The sequence below is a fragment of the Podarcis bocagei genome (assembly GCF_964188305.1).
Source record: "Podarcis bocagei genome assembly, chromosome: 18".
Lineage (NCBI taxonomy): Eukaryota > Metazoa > Chordata > Lepidosauria > Squamata > Lacertidae > Podarcis > Podarcis bocagei.
In genome coordinates, this window is record NC_138144.1 from 8,201,521 (window position 1) to 8,227,384 (window position 25,864).

Below are 25,864 nucleotides of genomic sequence, written 5' to 3' on the forward strand. Positions count from 1 at the left end.
ATAAGTGTTATCCTTTCTTCACTCATGCTAGTGAGTGATGTAGCAGAGCAAATTCCCCTCAATATAGGTGGAAGCTAGTTTGCAGATTCATTTGAATCTCTTAGTTAAGTTCATTCCTGGTGTCTCCTTTTATCCCTCCTAAAAGAATAAAGACACAAGAGTCTAAGTAATGTAACAAAAAGTTTACTCACATTTCAGTTCACGATTTGATCCCTGAAAGGCAGACTTTACTTGGTAGTTACACAAAGAAACAGTGAGTTTATCTCATATGGAGACTGAGTTCATGCGCTACTGGCTAAGAGCCAGCAGACAGCAAAATTTACATTGAGACAAAATGGCTGCAGAAGAGCGGCGTGGCAGCAAAAGAGCAGCAACAATAGAAAGACAAAACTAGACAAAACAGGACTGAGAAAATGGCTGCATGAGTGAGTCAGCCAGAGCCATGCCCATAGCTGTCAACCGTCCCTTATTTGGCGGGAAAGTCCCTTATCCCAGCGCTGTGTCCTGCTGCTGTCCCTTATTGATGATGTCCCTTAAATTTCCCGGGTTTCAAAGGAAGCAGCTCCTCTCCCTCCCTCCCTGTCGGCCAGGGAGGAGGGAGGCTCCAACTGTGTTGCTTGGCTGCGTTGCTCGCCCAATAAGGAGTTTAAGAACGACTGGGGGGTGGAGCTTGCATGCCTTGTGCCGATCAAATTGGCCGTGTTGCCTGGGGACTTGCCTTTGCTCAGCGCTTCCCAGCGGAGAGGTGATGGTGGTTTTCCTTGCTGCATCCCCTTTGCCGGGTTGCTGCGCTGTGGGAACCACCGCTTGAGGCTTCGTTTGGCTGCTGGCTGGGCTTCTGCCTTTGGTTCGGAGGGGCTCAGAAGCCCAACATACCTGTGATGGGAAAATCCCTTATTTTGGCTGCTGATCCCTTATTTTCGAGGCTGCTGGTCCCTTATTTTCAGATCTGTAAGTTGACAGCTACGGCCATGCCCATCTCCCAAGTCACATGCACGGGGAGGATGTCAAGACCAGTGTAATAGGAAGTTATACTGGCTGGAGTAACATCCCCCTGCCTGTGCCACTCTAGGGAAACAAGGAATTTTGCATTTGACTGCACCAATGGATTACCGTATTTTTCGCCCTATAGGACGCACCGTCCCATAAGGCGCACCTAGTTTTTTTGGGGGGAAATAAAGGGGAAAAAATTATTTCCCCCCCAGGCGCGGGGCTGGGGCGGCCCGAGCTTCCCCCGACCCCAGCCCCCAAACAGGCAGCTCTCTGCAAGCCGTGGGAGCCCAGCGCTGGCTCCCGCTGCTTGCGGAGACGTCCGCGAAGCCTGGACGCGCTGATCTCAGCGCGCGCAGGCTTCGGCATGCAGGCAACTTTCCCCAAGCAGCGCGAAGCCTGGAGAGCGAGAGGGGTCGGTGCGCACCAACCCCTCTCACTCTCCAGGCTTCAGCGAAAGCCTGCATTCGCCCCATAGGATGCACACACATTTCCCCTTCATTTTTGGAGGGGAAAAAGTGCGTCCTATAGGGCGAAAAATACGGTACATCCCACAAAATGAACATACTGTGGGCTGTGGGGGAAGTCTATTCACGGATCACATTCAAATGTCTGAACCTCTGCAGCGTCAAGTTCTGCCTGCGACAAAAAGAGATAAACTATAAACTGGCTGTGCCCAACGCGGATTGGCTGGGCCCCTTGCTGTGGCAAGTCCCACGTCTGGGACTTGTGAGAGAGGCTGGTTGCACCCGGCACTGATTGGCTAGAACCACTGCTCTCCTAGGCTTCTAATTCATGGTATTGTCTCTCTTACTTCATTCCTGCAAATTATTGAGCCCATCCCACTTTGCAGTTCTTTCTCTTTTGGAATTTTGAAGCTCTTTCATTCCCTGTGCGCTTTGCCTGTGTAAGGTTTTGTAATTATTTTTGAAAGCCTTGCTGCGTGTTTCACAACATGAATTCAAGCCGTGCCACATTTTGGCTTACATAATTTTACATAAATTTACTAGAGGCATACAATACTGTATATATATATATATGATTACTTGTGTAAAGCTAAGCTAATGTAGCAGGATTTATGATTACAAAAAAACCCCAGTTTTTTCCTTAAGTTATTTTGAAAATAATACGGTCCAGAGCATCATAATTTTGGAAAGCCTCATGGAATCTTCCTCTGTGTGTGCTCGCTTCGATGCGGGACACAAAATGGAAAATTATGCGATGTTTTGTAGGCAATTCCAAAAAATGCAAACTTTGTGCATATCCCTGCTCCTGTCTGCACAATGTCAAGCTCTGTTTGCTGTGCTTGGTGCTGATTGTCTAGAATACAGTAGTACCTCGGGTTAAGTACTTAATTTGTTCCGGAGGTCCATTCTTAACCTGAAGCACCACTTTAGCTAATGGGGCCTCCCGCTATCGCCAGAGCATGATTTCTGTTCTCATCCTGAAGCAAAGTTCTTAACCTGAAGCACTATTTCTGGGTTAGCGGAGTCTGTAACCTGAAATGTATGTAACCTGAAGCGTATGTAACCCGAGGTACCACTGTAGTTCCATCTTCAGCATCAAGCTCTGCTCATGGGAAAAGCTGTCTGTGCCCAGTGCTGATTGGCTAGGACCAGTGCTGCCATAACACCAGCTCCCCTGCTGGTCTTTGGCGCTGTTCTTTCAGTGGTTTAACCAACAGTAGGATGTGGATGGCGCTGTGGGTTAAACCACTGAGTCTAGGACTTGCCGATCAGAAGGTTGGTGGTTCAAATCCCCGCAACAGGGTGAGCTCCCATTGCTCGGTCCCTGCTCCTGCCAACCTAGCAGTTCGAAAGCACGTCAAAAGTGCAACTAGATAAATAAGTACCGCTCTGGCAGGAAGGTAAACGGCGTTTCCGTGCACTGCTCTGGGTCGCCAGAAGCGGCTTAGTCATGCTGGCCACATGACCCGGAAGCTGTACGCCGGCTCCCTCGGCCAGTAAAGCGAGATGAGCGCCGCAACCCCAGAGTCAGCCATGACTGGACCTAATGTTCAGGGGTTCCTTTACCTTTACCTTTACCTTTACCTTTAGTGGCACCCACGCTGTGGAACGTCCTCCCATCAGATGTCAAAGAGCTAAACAACTACAGCATCAGTAGGCAAACTAAGGCCCGGGGGCCAGATGTGGCCCAATCAACTTCTCAATCCGGCCCGCGGTCTGTCCGGGAATTGGGGGATGAGCGCTGCAACTCCATTGTCACCTTTGATTGGACTGGGTCAGCAAACTTTTTCAGCAGGGGGCCGGTCCACTGTCCCTCAGACCTTGTGGGGGGCCGGACTATGTTTTTTTTGGGGGGTGAACGAATTCCTATGCCCCACAAATAACCCAGAGATGCACTTTAAATAAAAGCACACATTGTACTCATGTAAAAACACCAGGCAGGCCCCACAAATAACCCAGAGATGCATTTTAAATAAAAGGACACATTCTACTCATGTAAAAACACATTGATTCCCGGACCGTCCACAGGCCGGATTTAGAAGGCGACTGGGCCAGATCCGGCTCCTGGGTCATAGTTTGCCTACCCATGTTCTATGATAAGTTAAGCCCATCCTGACTTGACTGCCGTTTACGACCAAATAAGCATCTAGGAGCCTGCAGCCGATCAAACAGACCTCGCATTAAAACAAATTATCTGCCCGGATAAATATTTGCAGAATCTCCTAGCAAATCAAAGAAACATGAGATATGGTAATATTTGCATGAGTTACATGTCATTCTGTATGTTTAAAGCAATCTGGCCGTTGTCCCATTCATCAAGGCAAGAAGCATATTCTTTCTACTAGGCCGTTATAGGTGCAATATGTAAGGAATTGGTCCCACTGCATTGAGTGCGCCATACAGCCAAGTCAATGCGCATCAGCTCAGCTTGCAGAACTGCAACCTTGGGAACGAACCAACTTACCTGCGAGTAAGCTTCATTGAAACCAATGGGTGGTACTTCTGAGTAGACACATGTGGGATTTTGCTGATGCCTCGACTTGGCTTCAGAGTAAGTGATTCAATATGATTCAATATAATTAATATAATTTGATTTCCTCACTGCTGTTTGCCACAAAGGCCCAGAGTGGGCAGCAGCAATGTTAAAATCAGTTAAAAACAATTTACAGTAAGAAGAATATGCTGGTCCCCATATCTATAGTTATACAGTGGTACCTCAGGTTAAGAACTTCATTCGTTCTGGAGATCCGTTCTTAACCTAAAACTGTTCTTAACCTGAGGTTCCACTTTAGCTAATGGGGCCTCCCACTGCCACCACCATCCGATTTCTGTTCTCATCCTGAAGCAAAGTTCTTAACCTGAGGTACTATTTCTGGCTTAGTGGAGTCTGTAACCTGAAGCATCTGTAACCCGAGGTACCACTGTAAAAGCATTAGATGGCTTTTCGTGCAAGTTTGCTCCGTTTTAGGAATCACTGAAATAATAAGTATGTTACCGAGGACGACAAAACAAGAGTGTTGTTTTATTTATGTGGCAAAATACTGTTTTTGTGTGTGCATGCACACCCACACCCCCAGATGTCAAAAGGGAACAGAAGCTCTACAGAGTGGCAGAATAGGACCCGGGATTTGGGTGACCAAGATTCGAACCCCTCTACCCAGCCTTGGAGCTTACTGGGTCCAATTCATTTTGTTGTTGTTTCAAGTAATTTGTAAAAAGTTCCCATTCTTCTTTGAAGTCACAGTTGTCCTTGTGTTGCAGTTTGTATGTCAGTTTCGTCAGTTCTGCATAGTCCATCAATTTCTCTTGGCACTGTTCTTTTGTCGGGGTTTCCTCATTCTTCCATCCTTGTGCTATCAAGACTCTTGCAACAGTTGTTGCATACAGTGGTGCCTCGCAAGACGAAAAGAATCTGTTCTGTGATTCTCTTCGTCTAGCGGTTTTTTTGTCTTGCGAAGCAAGCCCATTGACGGATTAGCGGATTAGCGCTATTAGCGGCTTATCTGCTGATCGGATCAGCTGATAAGCGGCTTAGCAGCTTAGAAAAAGGGGGGAAAGGGAAAAAACCCAGCAGGAACTCGCAAGACATCGTCGTCTTGCGAAGCAAGCCCATAGGAAATTGGTTTTGCGAAGCACCTCCAAAACGAAAAACTCTTTCGTCTAGCGAGTTTTCCGTCTTGCGAGGCATTCGTCTTGCGGGGCACCACTGTACATAAATAAGTTCTTTGTTTTCCTTGGCAGGTCTTGTCCTACAATCTCTAACAAAAATGCTTCTGGTTCGTAAACGTCATTTTAAACATTTTCTTCAATTCATTATATATCATTTCCCAAAAAAGTTTAATTTCTTCCCCCCACCCCTGCTCATCTTCTGATGCACTTCCATTATAGAATCATATGGTTGGAAGGCACCCTGGCACACATTTAGTCGAACGCCCTACGATGCAGGAACATGCAGCTGTCCCTTACTTACGGGGATCAAACCTGCAACCTTGGCACTATCAGCACAGCGCTCTAACCAACGGAGCTGTCCAGGCTGATGGCCACGATCCGCCAACAACGCCCTCCTGCATTCTGCATGGGCCAGACAGGCCAGTCTCTATGCAAAGGTATAAAGGTAAAGGTAAAGGTACCCCTGCCCGTACGGGCCAGTCGTGTCCGACTCTAGGGTTGCGTGCTCATCTCGCTCTAGAGGCCGTGAGCCGGCGCCGTCCAAAGACACTTCCGGTTCACGTGGCCAGCGTGACGAAGCTGCAGCTGGCGAGCCAGCACCAGTGCCGCACACGGAAACGCCGTTTACCTTCCCGCTATAAAGCGGTACCTATTTATCTATTCGCACTTTGACGTGCTTTCGAACTGCTAGGTGGGCAGGAGCTGGGACCGAACGACAGGAGCTCACCCCGCCGCGGGGATTTGAACCGCCGACAATACGATCAGCAAGTCCTAGGCACTGAGGTTTTACCCACAGCGCCACCTGCGTCGTGCAAAGGAATGAACAGGCGCAAATCTGACCGTAGAAGCGGCAATGGGTGGGGGGTGGACAGCAGTTGAACATTTCAGCCTCCAGGGTCACTTAGCAAATGGCTGCAAAGTATCCATATGGGAACAAAGGAACTTCACGAGGTCATACCTTGGGTTACAAACGCTTCAGGTTGCGCGTTTTCGGGTTGCACATTGCACCAAACCTGGAAGTACCGAAACGGGTTACCTCTGGGTTTCGGCGCTCGCGCATGTGCAAAAACACTAAATTGCGCTTTGCACATGTGCAGAAGCGCCGAATCGCGACCCGCACCTGCACAGATGCGGCGCTGCAGGTTGCAAATGCTGTGGGTTGTGAATGTGCCTCCCGCACGGATCACGTTCGCAACCCGAGCATCCACTGTACATCAAAAGGTCCAGTGTGGGTTAAACTGGCACAATGTGTTTTTAAAACCACACAGCTGATGTTCGTTGGCTTACCAATGCTAAGATGCCTGTGCTATCAACAGTGCTGGATTTACGTATAAGCTAAACAAGGTGTAGTTTAGGGCCCCACTCTCTTGGGGGCCCCAAGAAAATTTAAAGGAAAAAAACCTGGATGTATATTTCCATAATATAAGATAGAAAACAAATAAAATAAAACCTACATACAGCAACAGTGTGTTACGTAGGCTCCTAGGATGTAAGTCATGGGCCCCGCATGCTAGCCTGCTCCGTAGAATATCACTGCTTTGCTCATTTCTATATACAGTGGTGCCTCGCAAGACGAAATTAATTCGTTCCGCAAGTTTTTTTCTTCTTGCGATTTTTCGTCTTGTGAAGCACCGTTTCCCATAGGAATGCATTGAAAATCAATCAATGCGTTCCTATGGAGACCATCCGGGGACAGAGGGGAAGTGCCGCGCGCCTTCCCCTCTGTCCCCGGACCTGTTTTAAAGCAAGGGAAGGGGCAGTGGGGAGAATAGCTTCTCCCCGTTGCCGCCCCTTGGTTCAAAAGGGGTCCGGGGAGAGAGGGGAAGGTGCGTGCCCGGAGATTGCGGGGCTGGCAACGGGGAGAAGCGATCTTCTTCCCGCTGCCCCTTGCTTCAAAAGAGGTCCGGGGACAGCGGGGAAGACGCGCTGCACTTCCCTGCTATCCCCGGAGCTTGCGGCGCAAGCTTTGTTTTGCGAAGCAAGCCCATAGGGAAATGCGTCTTGTGAAGCGGCTAAGAAAACGAAAAACTCCTTCGTCTAGCGAGTTTTTCGTCTTCCGAGGCGTTCGTCTTGTGGGGCACCACTGTATAGGGTGCCTACATTCTGTGTGGACTGGTTGCAACATGGGCAAATGGCTTTATATACCTATTAGGTCCATAAATTACCATATAGCATATATTCAACACAAAAAACAGTGACAATGTGTTGTTGACTATGGACAGCTGGGCATATAAAGGGCCCCATAACCTTCAGTAGCTTAGGGCCTCATCAAACCCAAATCCCACCCTGGTTATCGACTACCTTTTGTGTGGCAGGGAGACCACTGTTCACAACATAACTGGGACTGCCTCTGCTTTCCTGCATTTCATTTCCTTCTCACCTATTTATAATTCTCGCCTGCAGTGGCGTCGCAAGGGGTGGGCGGTGCGCCCCGGGTTCCACGTCTGCGGGGGCGACAAGAAGTCACCGCACAGGGGTGCACGGAGGCGCGAGCAGCCATCTTGCCACCACAAGCAGAGTATCCTCCATTCGCGACTGCATCCATGAGCCGAGGATCCCGGCGCCGGCAGCAAACCACTATGTACAGCGCATGTGTGGCGTCGCATGCGTGCGCTGTAGTGACGCCACACAAGCGCTGTACATAGCGGTTTGCCGGCGCTAGTGGCAACGGAGGGATCCTGGCACCGTCCGTACGGCGCTGGAGTGGCGCCGTCGTCAAACCACTAAGTACAGCGCATGTGCGGCGTCGGTACATACGGCGCGTGTCATACATAGCAACGCTGCACATGCGCTCTATGTAGCGACGCCTGCCCAGGGTGTCATGCCGTCTTCCTTCGCCCCTCCTCGCCCGCCTGAACAGTGTGTGTGTGTGTGTGTGTGTGTGTGCACCAGCAACTAATGATTTGAGCACCTGAGCTAAACTACAAACTGTGTGTTGGGGCGGGACTGATCCACCAGGATACAAGGGAGCAGTGAAGATCTACAATGGTGACAAAGTGGGGCGCTCCAATAAACCTTTGGTTGAAGTGGGAATCAGAGGCTGTTGTGGGGTGGAAAGGGCAAGGGCGAAACGAGGCGTTATTTCACCCGGGGATCTGCCGCCCCTATGGGTCCTGCCGCCTGAAGCGGTCGCCTCACCTTGCCTCATGGGTGGGACGGCCCTGCTCAAGAGGAACGCAAAAGCTCGTGCTGTAAATGAATTGGCAGCCTTGAAGGCAGTCTTAGGGACGTTACCTATCTAAGCTCTGCTCACAGCAGGTGCATTGAAGTGAACAGACCCAAGTTGGTCATGCCCGTTAATTTCAAGGGGTCTACTCTGAGTAGGATGAAGGCCAGGTTTCTGCAAAACACGCCCTCCCCCTGTGATCTTCGGGTAAAGGAACGCCTGACCATTAGGTCCAATCGCGGATGATTCTGGGGTTATGGCGCTCATCTCGCTTTATTGGCCGAGGGAGCCGGCGTACAGCTTACAGGTCATGTGAAGCAGGACTAAGCCGCTTCTGGCGAACCAGAGCAGCGCATGGAAACGCCGTTTACCTTCCCGCCGGAGTGGTACCTATTTATCTACCTGCACTTTGACGTGCTTTTGAACTGCTAGGTTGCCTTTTAGCTTTGGGTAAAAGGCAGTATCTAAATCATGAAATCACAGAACCGTGCAGAGTTGGAAGGGATCCCATGGGTCCCATTGTTCGCCCAATGAGGGGCTTGAACCCACAGCCTTGAGATTAAGAGTCTCATGCTCTACCGACTGAGCTATCCTCCAATAAATAATAATAAGCAATATGGTGTGCAGGCAACCTACGTGCACAAAGACCTATAGCTGAAAACAACTGCCCGGAAATTCCACTCAAAAACACCCCCTCCCCACTAAAAAAACCCCAACCAAACACCTCAGCCAATACGAGTCCCCTATTCTTCACGCGTCTTCGAAGGCGGCCGCATCCCCACGTGCTGCAGGACCCGCCGCCACGCGGGTCGCCCCCGCCCCCTTCATTTGCATCTCCGCGCCTTCCCCGCTCCCCATTGGCCGGCGCGCCACCTTCCCACGCCCGCCCGCCTCGGCCCCGCCCCTTTCTTTCTTTTCTCTCCCCCGGGCCACGCCCCTCGGGGTGACGTCAGCCGGCGGAGGCTCGGGGAATGACATCACCTGCGAGGGTGGCCGCTCGGAGCCCGAGAGGGAGCGCGGAGCCGCAGTCTCTCTCTCTCCCCCTCCCTCGGCCAGCCCAGCATCCTCCTCTTTTCTCCCCCGCGCCCCCTTTTCGGCTGGGAGGGGAGAGCCCGGAGGGGGTCCGGCGTGGGGGTGGGCAGAAGGAGGACCGGGGGGGGGGGCGGCTGCCGGACCGGGCTCCATGCGCCTTCCCCAGCCAGGCGAGGATGTGAGCCGCGGGAGCAGCTCGGCGGCGGACCAGGTAAGGCGAGGAGGCTTTTTCTCCAGGGGAGGGCCCCGCGATTTGCATTGCATTATTGCATTGCATTGCATTGCATTGATGAGATTTTTCTTTCTTGGGGGGGGGGGAGAGCGCAGGCAGTTAGCCTTTGCAAGGATGCAAATCATTCCCCCCCCCCATGCCATTGCAATGGGGAGGGGCAGCGGTGGCGGCGAGGTTGTTGCAACCTTGCAAAAAAAAAATCAAATCGCACCCCCCCCCCATACTGTCTCTTCTCTTTCCATCCGTTCTTCTGAAATTGCATCGCTATTGGATGCTATATTTCCAAAATGATGGGGGGGGGAATAGAGGGAAGAAGGTGGGGGCGGGGCTGGTGGTGAGAGAAGGCTTTGCTTGCTGCGGGTCGGGCTTTTTGGAGAAGAAGGGTCGTTGTTGCAACGGTGGGGTGCTTCTTTTATTCCTGGGGGCGGCGGAGAATTGGAGAGGAGTGGAATAGGTGGGGGGGGGGAGAGAATGTTGCATTTTTTTGGGAGGAAGGGGCTTCCGGAAGATTGAAATGTCTGTCTGCTGTTCGAGATGTGGTCATTGGGGGCGCGGGGGGGGGGCGAGAGGGTTGCGTGCAGCTACAATGGGGCGGCATGTAGAGGCTTGGACGGAGCAGGCGGCCTGGAGTTTGGGGTGGGGCTGCCTTGGAAGCTGAGGTGGTCTTTTGGCGGGGAGGGAAGAAGGGCTGCCAAAGCATTCTCTCCCCTCCCCCTAGAATAAGAAAAATAATAATGTTTGCAATGGACTTTATCCATGCGTGGTGATGCGCTCTCTTTTTGTGTGGTGAAGCTGTTGTCACGGGTCCACCAGCAGTTGCATTCTGAGGCTATTTTTTATATTTTTCAGAGTTGTGGCAGATAAACTCCTGGCTGGTGATGAATGTGTAGAATTGTGGTTCTTTCTTTTTTTAAAAAAACCTGGACTGGCTGCATAGGTTGAGTTTGCCTAGAAGCAGCTGGTGAGACGCTTGAAAGATGGGGAAAGTCATGGGTTGGGGGCACGAATGGGCAGGGGCAAAGGATCGTGCCCAGAGACTCCCCCAGCTGCGTGGCTGAGCGTTTGGGGGAAGGCTAGGCAGCGAGACATCTGTCCAGACCACCTGGACTATTGCAACCTGATGGAGGCAGGATGGCGCCTGGTGGGCAGAGGGAGGGGTTCAATGCCACCCTCCCCGTCATACCCAAAAGGCACACCTGGCGACTGTGCGGCTCCCCTCTTTGGCTCATGGTGCCATCGATGAATTTAGTTTGGGTATCTGGGACTTGCCTCCTGCTGGCTGCCAGACTTGGGGTCTCTCTCAACTTCTTTGTGTGGTGATGGGAGAGTCTGAGCCTGGGGGGGGGGGTGAAAGGGAGGGTCCCTGGCTAATTCCAGAAGGTGGTTTTCTTCTCCCTCTGCAGGTGAGCTTTTGCCGTTCCTCCTCAGACTTTTCTGCCTCCCACCCACAGCTTCCCTTGTTGGAAAAAAGAAGACCCCTCCCTCTTTTCCCCCTGGGCACAGATATTTCTGCAAATGTGGAAAGTGGAGCTTTCCCAGTGAGGTGCTGAACCCATTTCCCTGCCCTGCAGGAAGACCCCGATACTACGCAAGCCCCTCTCTCGTCCTTACTGCGGGCCTCTTCTCGTTCTCCCCCCCCCAACTCTTTGGGTCTTTCTGGTTCCCCTCCTGATTTGCAGCTTGCCCTCACATGTTTGCGCAGTCCCGCACATGTATGTACACCCCTTCAGTTCAAAATAGACATAACTCTGTGGTTCTTTCCACAGTGCGCCATGTAGGTTGGTGGACGGCACCCCTCGATCTTCTCCATTTGTCCTCTTTGTGGTCCTTTTCTTGCATAGTTCCATGCGCAGTCTGTGCACATAGCCTTGCAGCCTTCCGTTCCATCAGGTCCCTCACTCCTGCCTTCCCTTTGCCTTCCTCCTACCCCTCTCTCCCTCTCTTGTCTAGATCTGGCGGTGTCTCATAAGGAAGCCGCACTTGTATATTCATAACACCTGTCGTAGGTGTTGCCCATGTCTTGGAGAGGTCCAGCGTCTCAGGATGGTGGTGGTGGAATCGTCCAGCCACGTCCCACAGCGCTCTGCCAGGATTTAGTCCTTGAGACGTGGGGATTGAGGGGGACGCTCTGGGCACGGAGGTGACGCCAACCCATTTGCTTCCCCAAACTTGGGACCCAATCTTTTATTGCCTTAAACTTTGGAATCCTGCTCCCTCCCCAACTTTGGGGAGGTCTCTCTGCCTGCTGATTTGGCTGTGCGAAAAGCTTCCCTTTAGGGTTCCCTTTCCACATAAAAGATCAAATCAACCATCATTTCTCTCTCTCTCTCCCCCCCCCCCCCAACTCCCACCCTGTTCTCGGCAGTGGTTGAGTCACACAAGAGTTGGCAGTGGTCCCTTGGCGTGGCTCCTTCTCTTTCTCCCTCTCTCCATCGCAGAAGCCCTGTTGGTCCTTCTCCCGTGCAACTTGCCTCCGATGCCTCTCCAGCTTTCAGATCTCATCGCAAACCCAAACCGTCTCTCAAACTGGATGGATCTATCTGTCCAAACCCTGCCTCAAAACATCTCTTATTGGCTTGGCTGTGTTTTCCTTCTGTGTGTATTGATTGCTTTGTTCCCAAGGGGGGCGTTGGAGGTCCTTCAATTCCCCCCCTTCTCTCTCTCTCTCCTTGTCCGGTAGCTCAGGATGGACATCTTACCTTATATATTTGCGCTTTGATTTATCAAGTGGGGGGCCCCTTTCTGTGAAATAAAATAATTAAAACGCCAGTCTCTAGTTGTTTCATATACGTAAATTGCTTTGATTCCCTTTCTCCTTCTCTCTTATTTCTTTTTCAATTTTGGATGCAGAAGGGAAAAGGAGTCCACCTATTTAATGCTCATTTTATGTATGGGTTGAGCTTGTTTTGAGTAAGGGTATCTAATCTCCCCTTCCTATAACCCCCTGTCCTCACTCATCCCCCCCCCACCCTGGATTCAAAGCCGCTTTGTAATCGTATCCAGTTAAAATATTTCTGACATTTCAAATAGCCTTAGCTCATTCGTCCTGTTCATTCTTGGCTGTGCTTCCTCTTGGTGTGAAAAAAGCACCTTTTGCTTATGCCGAAGCAGAACGCAGCAATTGCTGGGGAGATATATATCCCCACCAAATCTCCCCCCCCCCCGCCTGCTTCCTCTGTCCTTCTATTCAGCGGCTTGTTGAGAATCCTGGATTTTCTCCACTGCTACGGATGAGGCAAATATGGGTACCATTACATCATTGATCGAAATGTACAGTGCATACATTTTCCTCGCCAGCCAGCCCTCCCGCCCCCCGCCGCACCACCACCACACGCACTGGGTGGGATTGGAGGCTCTGAAATGGTGGTGTCTTGAAATATCTCTGGGGTGGGGGGTGGGGGTGCCGTGCTAGCGCCCGCCCCCAGCAAAAGTCCTCCTCTTCAAACACCTGATTGATTCAGGCATCTCGGTGGACAAATTGTCTCACTTGTTGATTCAGACACAGGCGATAATAATAAACCTCTCTTTAAAAAATGAAACGGAGGGGGGCATCCTCTTCCCACCCACTGATCTCCTTCCTTTTTTATATCCCCCCCCCCATATCTATCTCTTTGAAGCTTTGTTTGTGCGGTGATCGGAATGCCAAGCAGAAATTTTGCAGGGGAAAGGTCTGGTTGGAAATTTATGGAATTCTTAGCGTTCTTAATGAGCCAGCATCTTAGAGCTGCCTAATTTTTTTAAAATGCATTTTTAAACACAAAATGACTCTCTCTCCCCCCCCCCATCCTTTGAACTCTGAAAAAAAGGGATATGTGTGGCGTTGTCAAAAGATGTCTCTATTTTAGCACCCAGAAAATTTCAAAAGTAAGCTGCTTTCGTTGCTGCAGATCATGCAAAATGTGGTGGTACTCACGAAGAGAAAGGTGCAGAGAATTCAGACCAAGAAGGGTTTGCCGAATACCTGCCAAGTCTGCATCACACACCTTGGGGGGGGGTGTGCCAGTTCCCTTTGAATCCTTGGTTCTGAAGGAACCGGGGGAGGCGTGGTCTCCTGATGTGATGGGGAGGGGTGGTTTCCAGTGAGGAGGGGGTCCATGAAGAGAATGAGGAGTGGAAAGACTTAGCTCCGAACGATGGCACCCGGGCACACGATTCTGTTCCCGCTTTTGTAGCGCTCAGTTGAGTATCACCCGGCTAGATGGGGATCTGCTTTCTGGAGCGCATGGATAAATGCGATGTTCCGTTTTGGGTGAGCTCCGGGCCTTAACACAAAACTGATTTAGAAACTGATTTATCTCCACTTCCCAGTGCCAGTCTGCTGTGAGGTCTGTGTAAATGGAGCGGAGAACCGTCGCAAGCGCCTCCGTTAACTTTTCGCCATTAACCCATCGTACCTTTACGCTTGCAAGATATGTCCAGCCCTCTGGGGGCTTTTTGGGACATCTTTTTCTTAAAAAAACACCCCGTGTGCCGTGTGCGCGAGTGAGAATCCTTTAAAGTGCCTGGCTTGTGGGATATATATTTTTTTGTTTTTAAAAAATGGTTTTGCAGCGGAATTGAGTCTGGAGTGGAAGCCTAGCTATCCAGACACGAATGGATTAAACTTAGAGCCCGTGGCAGATTTCCCCTTTATAAAGCTGCTGAAATATATATATATCTATTTTTCCCTCCCTCTTAAACGGAGAAGAGATCCGTTTCCTGCGATCAATGGATTTATCGCTCGTCAAGTGCACCACACCCTTGTCTTGGGGGCTACGAGGTTTCTTGAAACGGTTGCCTTGTGGGTTTTCTCTGGGTATATCAGTGGTGGCTGCAAATGCTTTTTCAGGCAACTGTAAGTAACTGTTGTTTCTCCTCTCTCTGTGTGTATGTGTAAGTAAATATATCTTACTTTTTTGTCTAGGTGTGGCGAACTTCGGTTACTGAGAATTTTAAGCATCCAGTGCTGTTAAAATCGTATATGTATTTTTCTCCCCTTTAACTACCTCCAGAGCTTAATTCGCTTTTGGGATTTGCTGCGGCTAAATGAGTTGATTACTTAAAAAAACACACAATTTGGTTGATTCCAGTAGACCCATTGAAATGAATGAGCATGGCTTGCTTAGTGTAAGGTTACCAGACGTCCCCATTTCCCGGGCACAGTCCCCGGATTTACAAATCAGTCCCCATACAAAATCAATTGAAGTTGAAAAGTGTCCCCGGATTCGTTGAAAAAAAAAACCTGGTAACCTTAGTGGGTCTACTCTGAGTAAGACCCGTTTGACAACAACCCAGCATCATCGTACACTGAAAAAATACCCTTGGTGACGTGCAAAATGGAGGCTAGGTTTGTCAGCAGTGCTCGGCTCGGATAGAGGAATGGAGCCTCAATGTTAAAGGGCACTCTACCTCCGAGTAGCGGATACTGGGTGAAGGCAGTGAAGGAAGGATTGTTTTCTTTCGTGGCTTTCCCAAAGGGAACTAGGACTAGGCGAACGCTGGACATGATCCAAAAGGGATCTCATGCTTGCAAAGCCTTTCTTTTTGAGATCCAGCCAGAACTCTGCAGAGCATCCATGAACCATCCCTACTGCTGCTGCTTCTTGCGGTTCCACTAGGCAGGGCTGGAAGGAAAATGGCAACTGGGGCTTCCTAGCAGGAAACACGAAAAGGAATCCATAACCCTGGCATTTTGGGGGGGATGGCAGCATTCTTTGGGTCTTGTGGCATAACCTGCAGCGCCTCCATCTGAAAGGAGAGGTTGCTCAGCGTGAATTAAGAGAGAGGCTTTGACGGTTGCTTTTCTTCTTGAATCTTACTAAACTCTTTGGCAAATGGCTCCCGAAGACCATTCCTTAAGGTACTTGCTCCTGCCAGTCGTCATGGGAAAGGAGGGCCGTTGTGGGGTGCGAGACGGATGCGAGTGCAGGATTGTGGGTTTCTGTGTGGGCGAGAGGTTGTGCCAGCTGCAGTTCATATAGTGCTGTCCCTGAGCTCACAGAGCTTTACGGTCTAAATTTTGATGGGGGACCCATGGGGCAAACTCGGCAACGTTTGATTGCGATAGCACCAGGACCGGCAATTGTCTTCCTCCTCCTCTTTGTGGCGGCGTAGAATTTGGATGGCTTTTATTTTTTAACCTCTCGCATAAATTCACAGATAAACAGCCTTCCCTCTTTGTCTCTTGTTCGTTTGCCGGAGGGTCTCGGGCAAAAGGCACTTAGATGGCTGGGTGCTCTTGGAAACGGGAAACTGGGTTAAGGTCTGTTCTGCCAAGGTTCCTCTTACACTAGAGATGGGGGCAGATGTTGCTGGACACTCGTTGGTCTGGCCGGTGGTCATGGGTGGCTGGAGTTGGAGTCCAGCGCTCTCTGGAGGACCGCAAGTTCCCCATCCCTGTCCATAGTGTGATGAACCTTTTCCAAGGAGGCCAATGGCATATCCTGTGGCAATGAGTCCCACAGATATTGTTTTCAGGTGCAAGGAAGAATTTCGACCTGCTAGCGTATTGGTTTCCGGAAAGCGGTTTCCAGCTTTCCACCTCTCGTCGCATATTGTTCTTATTCCGGATAAGCACATTATCAGAGGTCCCAGGAAGCCAAGCCACAAGTAGATTTTCACTGGCACCTTTTGCACTTTTGGAGCGCTGGGCTAGGACCTAAGAGGCCCGGGTTCAATTCTCTACACTAAACCATGAAGCTCACGGGGTCAGTCGCTGCGTTTTCTTCGACTAGCCTACCTTCAGGGTTGTCGTGCAAATAAAATGGGGAAGAGGGGAGGAAAACCACACTGAGCGCCATGCGCAGGAAAGGTAGGATAGAAATTTAGCAATAAAATTAAATGTAACGGGGGGGGGGGAGCAAAACCTAAAACTATTTTTGCTGGTATTCTTAAGTAACATATTTTGATTGATGTGCCTTCATAAAAAAGAATATTTTTACATCTTACTCATTCAGCTATAAAAATTACTGTAGGGTGCATTATATACTTATGCCACTTAAATGTAAAATAAAATTTAAAAATAACCGAGTTGTGAATGGACTTAAGTGAGCCTTGCCCATTGTTTCCATAGAGTCTACTCTGAGCAGGGCTCACCTATTAACAACGCCCAGTTCACAAGCTAGATAAAAGTGAGTCCTTTAGCGATTTGGCTGAGCGATCCCCCTTTTTTATTTTTGAAAAAAGATTAAATGTAGTTTCTCACCTCCCTTTCTCCACCAGTGTTAGAAACTCAGGTATACAAGCTAGGTGCCAGATGGATCCTTAAACCAAGGTTAGAGTCGCCAAAATGGAACATCTAGTTGCCATTTTGGGACAAGTCTTGTTTTTCAAATGACGGACTGACGGATTGATTCTCAGTTAAACATCTGGCTAGTTCGGAGGACAACCCTGAGCTTGCTTAAGAGCTTTGAGAACGTAAAGAAGTCCACATATATATCAGCTTCTTCCTACCTGTTTTTCATAATTGTGAGATGGACCATTCATAATGTAAGAATATTCTTCACAACTGCGAGGGGAGGTGGGGGGAGCGAAAATAAGTCACAACAATTAACTACGACGTCGTCACTGCTCTTGCTCAGGGTGTGTGTGTGTGGGGGGAAGCATGTTGGTTCCTGAAATTCATTCTGATTGTGTAGGTTAAATATAATTGATGCAAATCTACAGGGTGTGGAATGAGTGTGTCAGAACAGTCAAGGTGCAAGGATGCATGCACCTTGTTGGCGCCTGGGCTTCTTCACTTGGTCGCAAGTGGTCCGTAAAGGTAAAGGGACCCCTGACCGTTAGGTCCAGTCGTGACCGACTCTGGGGTTGCGGCGCTCATCTCGCTTTACTGGCCGAGGGAGCCGGCGTACAGCTTCCGGGTCATGTGGCCAGCATGGCTAAGCCGCTTCTGGCGAACCAGAGCAGCGCACGGAAACGCCGTTTACCTTTCCGCCGGAGCGGTACCTATTTATCTACTTGCACTTCATGCTTTCGAACTGCTAGGTTGGCAGGAGCAGGGACCGAGCAACGGGAGCTCACCCTGTTGCGAGGATTCGAACCACTGACCTTCTGATCGGCAAGCCCTAGGCTCTGTGGTTTAACCCACAGCGCCACCTGCGTTCATAGTTGGGTGCAAAATGCAGCTGGCTAATTTCGAACGCTGTTCTCTGCCCTACCCATGAATCGCCCCGCAACCTGTCATCGTCTTAAGTCATCCTTAAGCCGTCCTTTGCCATCTTGCCGGCGTTGACTGGAGTTGTAGTTTCAGATTCCAAACTTCTGGAGGTTGCCAAATCTGTTCCCTCCCTCCCTCTCGTTCATATTTATATTGAACTTCCTTTTCAAAATAGGAAATATAAAAATGCCTCGTATCCCAGTGCAGAGGGAGAATTTTACCGCAGAGACATGATGGCATCAAAAGGCACTGTGGCTGGCAGGGAGAGTTTCCACAACCTGTGAATCAACCGGTTTTGTTAAGGAATATTTTTAGCCGAGTTCTTAAGAAAGCTGCCAGTGAAGAATTCCTCCTTTTGAAGAGGTCCTGGGGCTTAGACGAAAGCTTTTGGCATTCAAAGGGGATGAGGCCTGGACAGCAGTTGTGAAGGAAGCATCCTCTGTGTATGCCCGTGAGCGGTTTTATTTACTTGTTTGTGTTTCATAAAATGTAACCACTGCTTTACGATTTTTTAAAAAAGCCAACACTCTCAAAGCCATTTACCAAAAGCAATAGCATTATCAGTAAAAATAGCTAAAAGCAACTATTACGTTTTTTAGAAGGTTAAAATCATCGGTGATAAGCTAAAAGCATATTAAAACACACACCAGCAGTATGGTTTTATATCTTCCTTATTTATGTATTTAACAAAATTTATGTATCGATTGTTGGGAAGAAAACCTTTTCAGCAGTTTACGGAAAATATTTAAACTATCAATGAAATACAGTGGTACCTTGGTTTGCAAACAGTCTGGTTTGCATATGTTTTGGATTACAAACACGTCAAACCCGGAAGTGCGTGTCCCGGTTTGCAAACTTTTTTTTGGATTACAAGCCTTTTTATTTGGGATTATCAATGAAAAAAATTTGGAGGCCCCATTGGTGAAAGCGTGCCTTGGGTTACAACCTGTTTTGGTTTACAAACGGACCTCTGGAACGGATTATGGTTGTAAACCAAGGTACCACTGTGTAGTTAAAACAACTAAAGGCGTTAAATTTGTTTAGAATCAGCAGTAGAAGAGATGACAGCATGTTGACATCTATGTGTCTGAATTGGGTCGTTTAAACAAAAACCTTTTAAGGTAGGCACCAAAAAGAGGCGTCCACAGGCAGGGAGTTCCAAAGTTCCCACACCTTAGAAGATTGATTTCTCACAAATGTGGAAGGAGTGTTATGTGGCTTTCCACTTTCTCACATGTATGCTTACAGAATACTAGGCCCTGGTTCCTGCAATTATGCCATCCACTTTATGAGTAGGCATAGTGAAATAAAAAAATTAAGGTCTTATATATATAATAAGAGGGACGCGGGTGGCGCTGTGGGTAAAACCTCAGCGCCTAGGACTTGCCGACCGCATGGTCGGCGGTTCGAATCCTTGCGGCGGGGTGAGCTCCCGTCCTTCGGTCCCAGCTCCTGCCCACCTAGCAGTTCGAAAACACCCCTAAAGTGCAAGTAGATAAATAGGTACCGCTTTCTAGCGGGAAGGTAAACGGCGTTTCCGTGTGCTGCTCTGGTGCCGGTTCGCCGGAGCAGCTTCGTCACACTGGCCACGTGACCTGGAAGTGTCTGCGGACAGCGCTGGCTCCCGGCCTCTAGAGTGAGATGAGCGCACAACCCTAGAGTCTGTCAAGACTGGCCGGTACGGGCAGGGGTACCTTTACCTTTACCTTTATATATAATAAATTTTCATAAATGTACCAAGCAAACACGTACATAAATATATAAACCACATGTCTTAAGCAGCACAGCCCTGGAACCATTTTTGACTCCCAAACTGACCAAATGATTTCTCTTCAAGGTCAAGAAAAATGGAAAAGCCTCCCCATTGTCTTTTCATTCACAAATCCTGTCTTAAGAGCATGTCTGTGTATGAATAGGGTGAGCTTGTGACCTGGCTCAGGAACGAAGTATTTGTCATTACAAAAGACTGGCCAGGCTCCCCAGGGTATCCAATCAAGTGAGCATTAACAGGTAACCTGCCAGACAGGAGGTAAACAACGCACTCAGATTTCTGTTGTAGACCGCCCTTTCTGTGATGTAGGTATGATGTTTCTGGGGGTGGTCTTGGACTCCAGGGCGGGCAATTTAAAATGTCTATATAAGGGCAGGCACACCTTCGTTCAGGGTCCTCCTCCTCCTCCTGCGTGTGAAGGGGTCACCCTGTTGCAACAGTTCAATAAAGATCAGGCTTACGAGCTGCTTTGCTTCTCAATATTCTCTGGTTGTCCTCTGTTATTTTCTCTGACCGATGGAGAACCTGCAAAGGACTCTATAAGGGCTCTTGTGTCCACTATAAGGGAATAAGGGCAGATTTACGTTTATTACAATAGCTTCTTAAAAATACATTGGTTAGGAGTTGCTAAGCTTTGGGTGGTGATGATCTGCCAGTGATCGGTTGAGGAATGTTGAGCAAACGCCTCATAAAGTATCCTCTCTTTGTTTTTGCCAGCTTCTGCTATAGTTTGTGACCAAGGCAGCAGGGCTAAATGGGCTAGCCAACATTCATGAGGACTAGCGACTTCTCTCAGTTGCTGGTTTTTTAACTTCGCAAGGCAAAGAGATTCTGCCAGGGGAAGTATGTTGGACAGGGAAGAGTTGTGGACCTGTGGATACAGGTGGCCACAGGTGAAATGACTCCAGGGAGGCCCATCCCTACCCTTCAGGGAAACGCACCCAAACCTCTGCAAAGAACGAAAACCACAACCCCACAAGGGTTGCGGCCATTTTGTTCCCATGAGTAAAATTGGCCTTTGTGCACGACCACGTTTTTGACTGCGAGTTGGCCGGCTGGCGGACTTGAGCCATCTGGAACCATTGCTTTTTCTTTTTTCAAAAAACCCAAACATAACTGTTCTCCGTTTTGTGGCATATCATAGGGAAAAGGAGGAATCTGTCTTTAGTCTCCTTAAATCTTAATTGGATTCCCCACAGAACCCCCCAGATTTTGCTACCCAGTTTCCCACCGGTCAAAATTTGACCTAGAAGTTGCTGTAAACAAAAAGCAACATACGGTGCGGTATATTTTGTGTGTGTGTGTGTACACACACACACTCTTACGGGGCGAGAGAGATCAATATTATGCTTATCTTATTGCAGTTTTACTTTTCAGCTCCTCTTGACTTGGAATTGTGTTTGAGTTCACTGTGAATTGTGCTTTCCTGCGAAATACTAATTGCAGTTTTGGTGTGTGCTGATTTCATGCATTTGTTGATGGGGGGGGGTCCAGGGTGGTCCAGGATGGTAACTGGTGACCCGAGCGTTTGGCTAGCTGTCTGGTTCTTAAGAGACTGGAGCCGATGACTTTTTTGGGGGGGGTTTCTTGTGTGCCCCCCCAAATGCGTCAACCTGCCTAAAAGAGATTTTAGCCTTGTTCTCAGGGGGAATTCCTGCTGCTGCCTGCGATCTCATGATGAGGGAGAGATGTGATGCCATCAAGACCCTGGATTGCGTTCTTTCATTCTTTCTGGAAATATTTATCTTTTTTTTAAAAAAGGATGCACGGTATTTCTGTAAATCATTTGCTCTGTCCTGAACGCTTCAGGATGGAGCTGAGGAACTACCGTATTTTTTGCACCATAGCACTCACTTTTTTCCTCCTAGAAAGTAAGGGGAAATGTCTGTGCATGTTATGGAGGAAATGCCTACGGGTGGCATGCCTATGGATTTTCCTCCTCTAAAAACTACATGCGTGTTATGGTCGGGTGCGTGTTATAGAGCGAAAAATACGGTAGTTGCTTTCAGCAGGAAGGATGAGGGAAGAGACTCTGGGTTTTCTCCTGTGCAGAATAATATCGCACTGCTCTGTCGTTATCTTTTAAGTGGCTGCCCATTGATAAAAATTTCCTAGGTGGCTTAAGAAGTTGAAAGACCATGTGGTATTTAAAAATGCAATTTTGGGGTGTATTGGGATAAGGTCCCGTCTGCACTGTATATTTGAAGTAGGACTACAGCACTTTAAGACAGTCCTATCTTGGTTTCCCCCCAGAGAGTCTTGTTTATTTATTTATTTTTTAAAAAAGCCTTTGTTTTAGCACTCAACAATAACATAACAATCAACAATAGCTAAAACAACAATTCGCCATTCGCTACGGTCAATCAACCATCCTTAACAATACATAACGTCACAAAACCTCGCAACTAGATCGACATTCCATTGTTTTTTTATCTGTATCTGTTTTACATAACAAAAAGGGATAGAAAAATGAAAGAAGGGGGGGGGAGGAAGGAAAAAGAAAATGGAAAGAAATCCCCCCCCCCAAGAATCTTGGGAAGTGTAGTTTTGCTGAGACCCCTCACAGAACTACAATTCCCAGCATTCTCTGGGAAGAGAGATTGACTCTGGGAACTGTACCTCTGGTGGGGGGCGGGCAGGAATATGGTCTTCCTCACAGCACCCTCAACAAACTACAGTTCCCAGGATTCCCTGGGGGAAGCCATGACTGTTTAAAGCGGCACGATTCCGCTTTAGATGGATAGTGCAGACGGGACCAGTGTTTAGATCTTAATAAAGAAGACGTTCCGAGGTTGACATGGAAGGAGAACCTGCTCCCGATTGCTTTCTCTCCTCTTATCTGAATATTTTGTTTTATTTTGACTTATTTTGTTTTATTTTGCAAATATCCAGGGTCTCTGGCTCGGTGGCTGCTTCTATCTAGAGATGCCAGATTTTGACCCTGTGGAACATGGGCCTTTCCATGCTCATTCCACCATTTGCTTATCGATTCAGCCTTTTTTGAAAATTTTAAGCTTATTTATTTTTGGTTCTTAGGCTTCGCGGTGCAGCCGTTTTAGGCTGCAAAGGCTCCCACAATCCCCCGCTGGTTTGTGTCTGGAACAAAATGGCTGCCACTCTTATGGCAGAACCCTGGCTCTTTGTGGGATTTTGAATTTTTTTCTCTCTCTTTCTCTCTCTCTCTTCCCCGTTCCTGACAAAAGCCTTTGGGTAATTACACAAAGAGGCTGCTATATTTCAACCATCAGAAATCTTTTTTTTTTTCTTTCTTTTTTTTGCGGCGCTGAGGCAGAGGGAGATCTCGCATGCGCCTGCTTCCTTAATTGATTATTGGAAACTGTTAATTGGGCCTTGCCAGGATGGGATATAAATTTAATGAGATCGCTGGCATTCTGCCTCTCCGATCCAGCCCTCCCCTTTGCTTCCTTAGGTTCGGTGGAAATACATTTTTAGATCATTAGGTGAGAACATGGGTCATCCTGTTTCAATGGCCTTTTGAACACTTTGGCATGGCCTCTCAAGCTTTGCTGAAACCCTGAAAGAACAGGCTTCTTCCTTTCTGGAAGTCGAACCTTCGGACCCCGAAGGCCTCTGTGGAAGGAGGGGGCATGCACTCTGCACATGTTCAGAGTTAGCAAGCGCCTTGCTTCACAAGCTCCCATCCTCTAGGAAAACTGAGGATGGGGGTTTGCATGCCGTTTGAACATAAGGAACCACTGCAAAGTCTATTGAAAAGCCTCACATCATCTCAGGGGAATTAAAGAGGGCATTTGCTAGCTCATTTGGTGAAATGCAAGACTCTTAATTTCAGGGTTGTGGGTTCGAGCGCCACATTGGGTGAAATATTTGTGCTCTGCACGGGTTTGGACTGCATAACTCTCTCAGACTCAGTCCTTCCCAAATCTACAATTCCATGATTCTGTTGCTGCAGCTTGTGTGCATCTAAATTATAGTCTCTCCCTCTCTCTCTCTCTCTCTCTCTCTCTCACACACACACACAAACACACACACACACACACACACTATTTAATTGTACAGCTTTCTCCCCCAATGCAAACCACAGAGTTCCACAGAGAGGGCACCACTACCAAGAAGGCCCTCTACCTGGGTCCCCATAACTTCACTTCTTGCAGTGAGGGAACCGCCAGAAGGCCCTCAGTGCTGGACCTCAGTGGATGATGGGGGTGGAGACGCTCCTTCAGGTATACAGGACCGAGGCCATTTAGGGCTTTAAAGGTCAGCACCAACACTTTGAATTGTGCTCAGAAACGTCCTGGGAGCCAGTTAAGATCCTTTAGGACTGGTGTTATATGGTTCTGGCGGCCGCTCCCAGTCACCAGTCTGGCAGTCGCATTCTGGATTAGGTGTTGTTTCTGAGTCACCTTCAAAGGCAGCCCCACAGAGAGCGCATGGCAGCAGTCCAAGTGGGAGATAACCAGAGTATGCACCACTCTGGCGAGACAGTGTACAGGCAGGTGGCGTCTTAAGCTGCCCTGGACACACAATAACCGTATTTTTTGCTCTATAAGACTCACTTTTTCCCTCCTAAAAAGTAAGGGGAAATGTGTGTGCGTCTTATGGAGCGAATGCAGGCTGCGCAGCTATCCCAGAAGCCAGAACAGCAAGAGGGATCGCTGCTTTCACTGTGCAGTGATCCCTCTTGCTGCTCTGGCTTCTGAGATTCAGAATATTTTTTTTTCTTGTTTCCCTCCTCCAAAAACTAGGTGCGCCTTGTGGTCTGGTGCGTCTTATAGAGCGAAAAATACGGTAGCCTGCACTTCTGTGGACAGCTGTGAGTTCAAAACGACCCCAAGGCTTCATCTGCGTCCGTGCTTTTGAACTAGCCGCAGTTTACTGTTTCATTCAAAGAAGGACAAGCTTGGGCTAGATTTAACTATGGTTTTGCCCAAGCAAGCCAACCTTCAAACCATGGTTGGATCTGTCTTGCTTGGGTAAACTAAGGTTAAATCTATTTGCAGTTCCTGGTTCAAATGAAGTGGAACAAACTTTTTTTTGTGGGGTAATTAAAATGGACGCAGGTGGCTCTTATCTTCTCAAGCCCTTTTCTTTGGTTTGGGGAAGAGGTTTCTGCATGCAACACTAAACCATGGTTAATGGTTCATCCAAACCATGCTAGTGGTGCTTGTTTCAGTTTACCTAGAGCTGAAATCATTGACTAAATGCCCATTTCATAATCCAGTGTGGAGCTGGCTACAGTAGTGTTAAGTGAAGGTTTCATGGCAGTGGGAAGCAGTGTGTACTAGTGGGTGGAACAGACTGTGTGAAAATGGTAGTTTACGCCAAGTACACAAGAGTTCTCTGTTGTAGCTAAAATGCTGGATTGAGAGAAGGCCTTTGTAGTCAAATCAAAGTGACTCTTGTGTCGCTGATTTTCGAAAACCGTTCCCTGTTTTGTCCCGAGCCATAGCTATCTTTGACGGGCGGAAAGATAAATTAGGCACATGGAGTATATAAAAACAGCACCGAACGTTTCATTCAGGACAGAAAGAGTGCGAAACTGAGCTCAGATTAATCTGTGCAACAGCTTAAAGCAAAAACTCCCCCCCCGAAGTACGGGGGCGTAGTTTTCTCACTAATTTGTGACTTGTTCCCACAACTGCGCTTCAGGCTCCTGCTTTGAGGGGGTGTCCTCGTGCGGAATGCGAGATTGCTGGGAAATATTTGAGATTCTTGGTGTTAAAGGGCTCTTTAACAGATAAAATTCAAGGCGCTCGCGGTTTAAAGAAAATTGACAATCGACCACCAGCAGCTTGGTTTGTTTTTTTTTACTTTTTAACTTTCCTCAACTCTCTGCCAATAAACTTGAGTCCAGGAAACAGAGGGAGCGTTAGAATCACAGAACTGTCGAGTTCCCAGGGTAGGACTCGAACCCACAGCCTGAGATTAAGCGTCTCATGCTCTACTGGCTGAGCTGGCACACAACTTAGTATAGTCAGCACTGACTGGCAGCGGCTGCCCAGCCCTACCTATTTTGATCGTCTGCGCATGCACGAGCGGCGAAACCCGGAAGCAACGCGCTCCGTTACTTCCGGGTCGCCGCGGAGCGCGACCCGAAAGCGCTCAACCTGAAGCGTATTTATCCCGAGGTATAACTGTACAGTGGTACCCCGGGTTACATACGCTTCAGGTTACAGACTCCGCCAACCCAGAAATAGTGCTTCAGGTTAAGAACTTTGCTTCAGGATGAGAACAGAAATCGCGTGGCAGCAGCGGGAGGCCCCGTTAGCTAAAGTGGTGCTTCAGGTTAAGAACAGTTTCAGGTTAAGAACAGACCTCCGGAACGAATTAAGTACTCAACCCGAGGCACCACTGTAAATCAAACGGAGGAGGCGGGTGCGCTTGGGTGCTCTCCGCTAAGTTAGGCCCGGCGCCCGTTTCG

General features: G+C 48.7%; 1 protein-coding gene across 3 annotated transcripts in view; it reads left to right on the forward strand.

The window, feature by feature from the left end:
• The first annotated feature begins 9,288 nt into the window (after window positions 1-9,288).
• The window catches only part of PTPRS (protein tyrosine phosphatase receptor type S), a 310,037-nt gene continuing 293,461 nt past the window's right edge, over window positions 9,289-25,864 (forward strand). For 2 of the 3 annotated variants that reach the window (XM_081177568.1, XM_081177569.1), the window contains exon 1: window positions 9,289-9,535. The gene's annotated coding sequence lies outside the window, so the exon portion shown is untranslated. Of the gene's footprint in view, window positions 9,536-14,225; window positions 14,391-25,864 lie in introns of those variants that run through there. The other variant, XM_081177570.1, reaches the window with a different exon arrangement.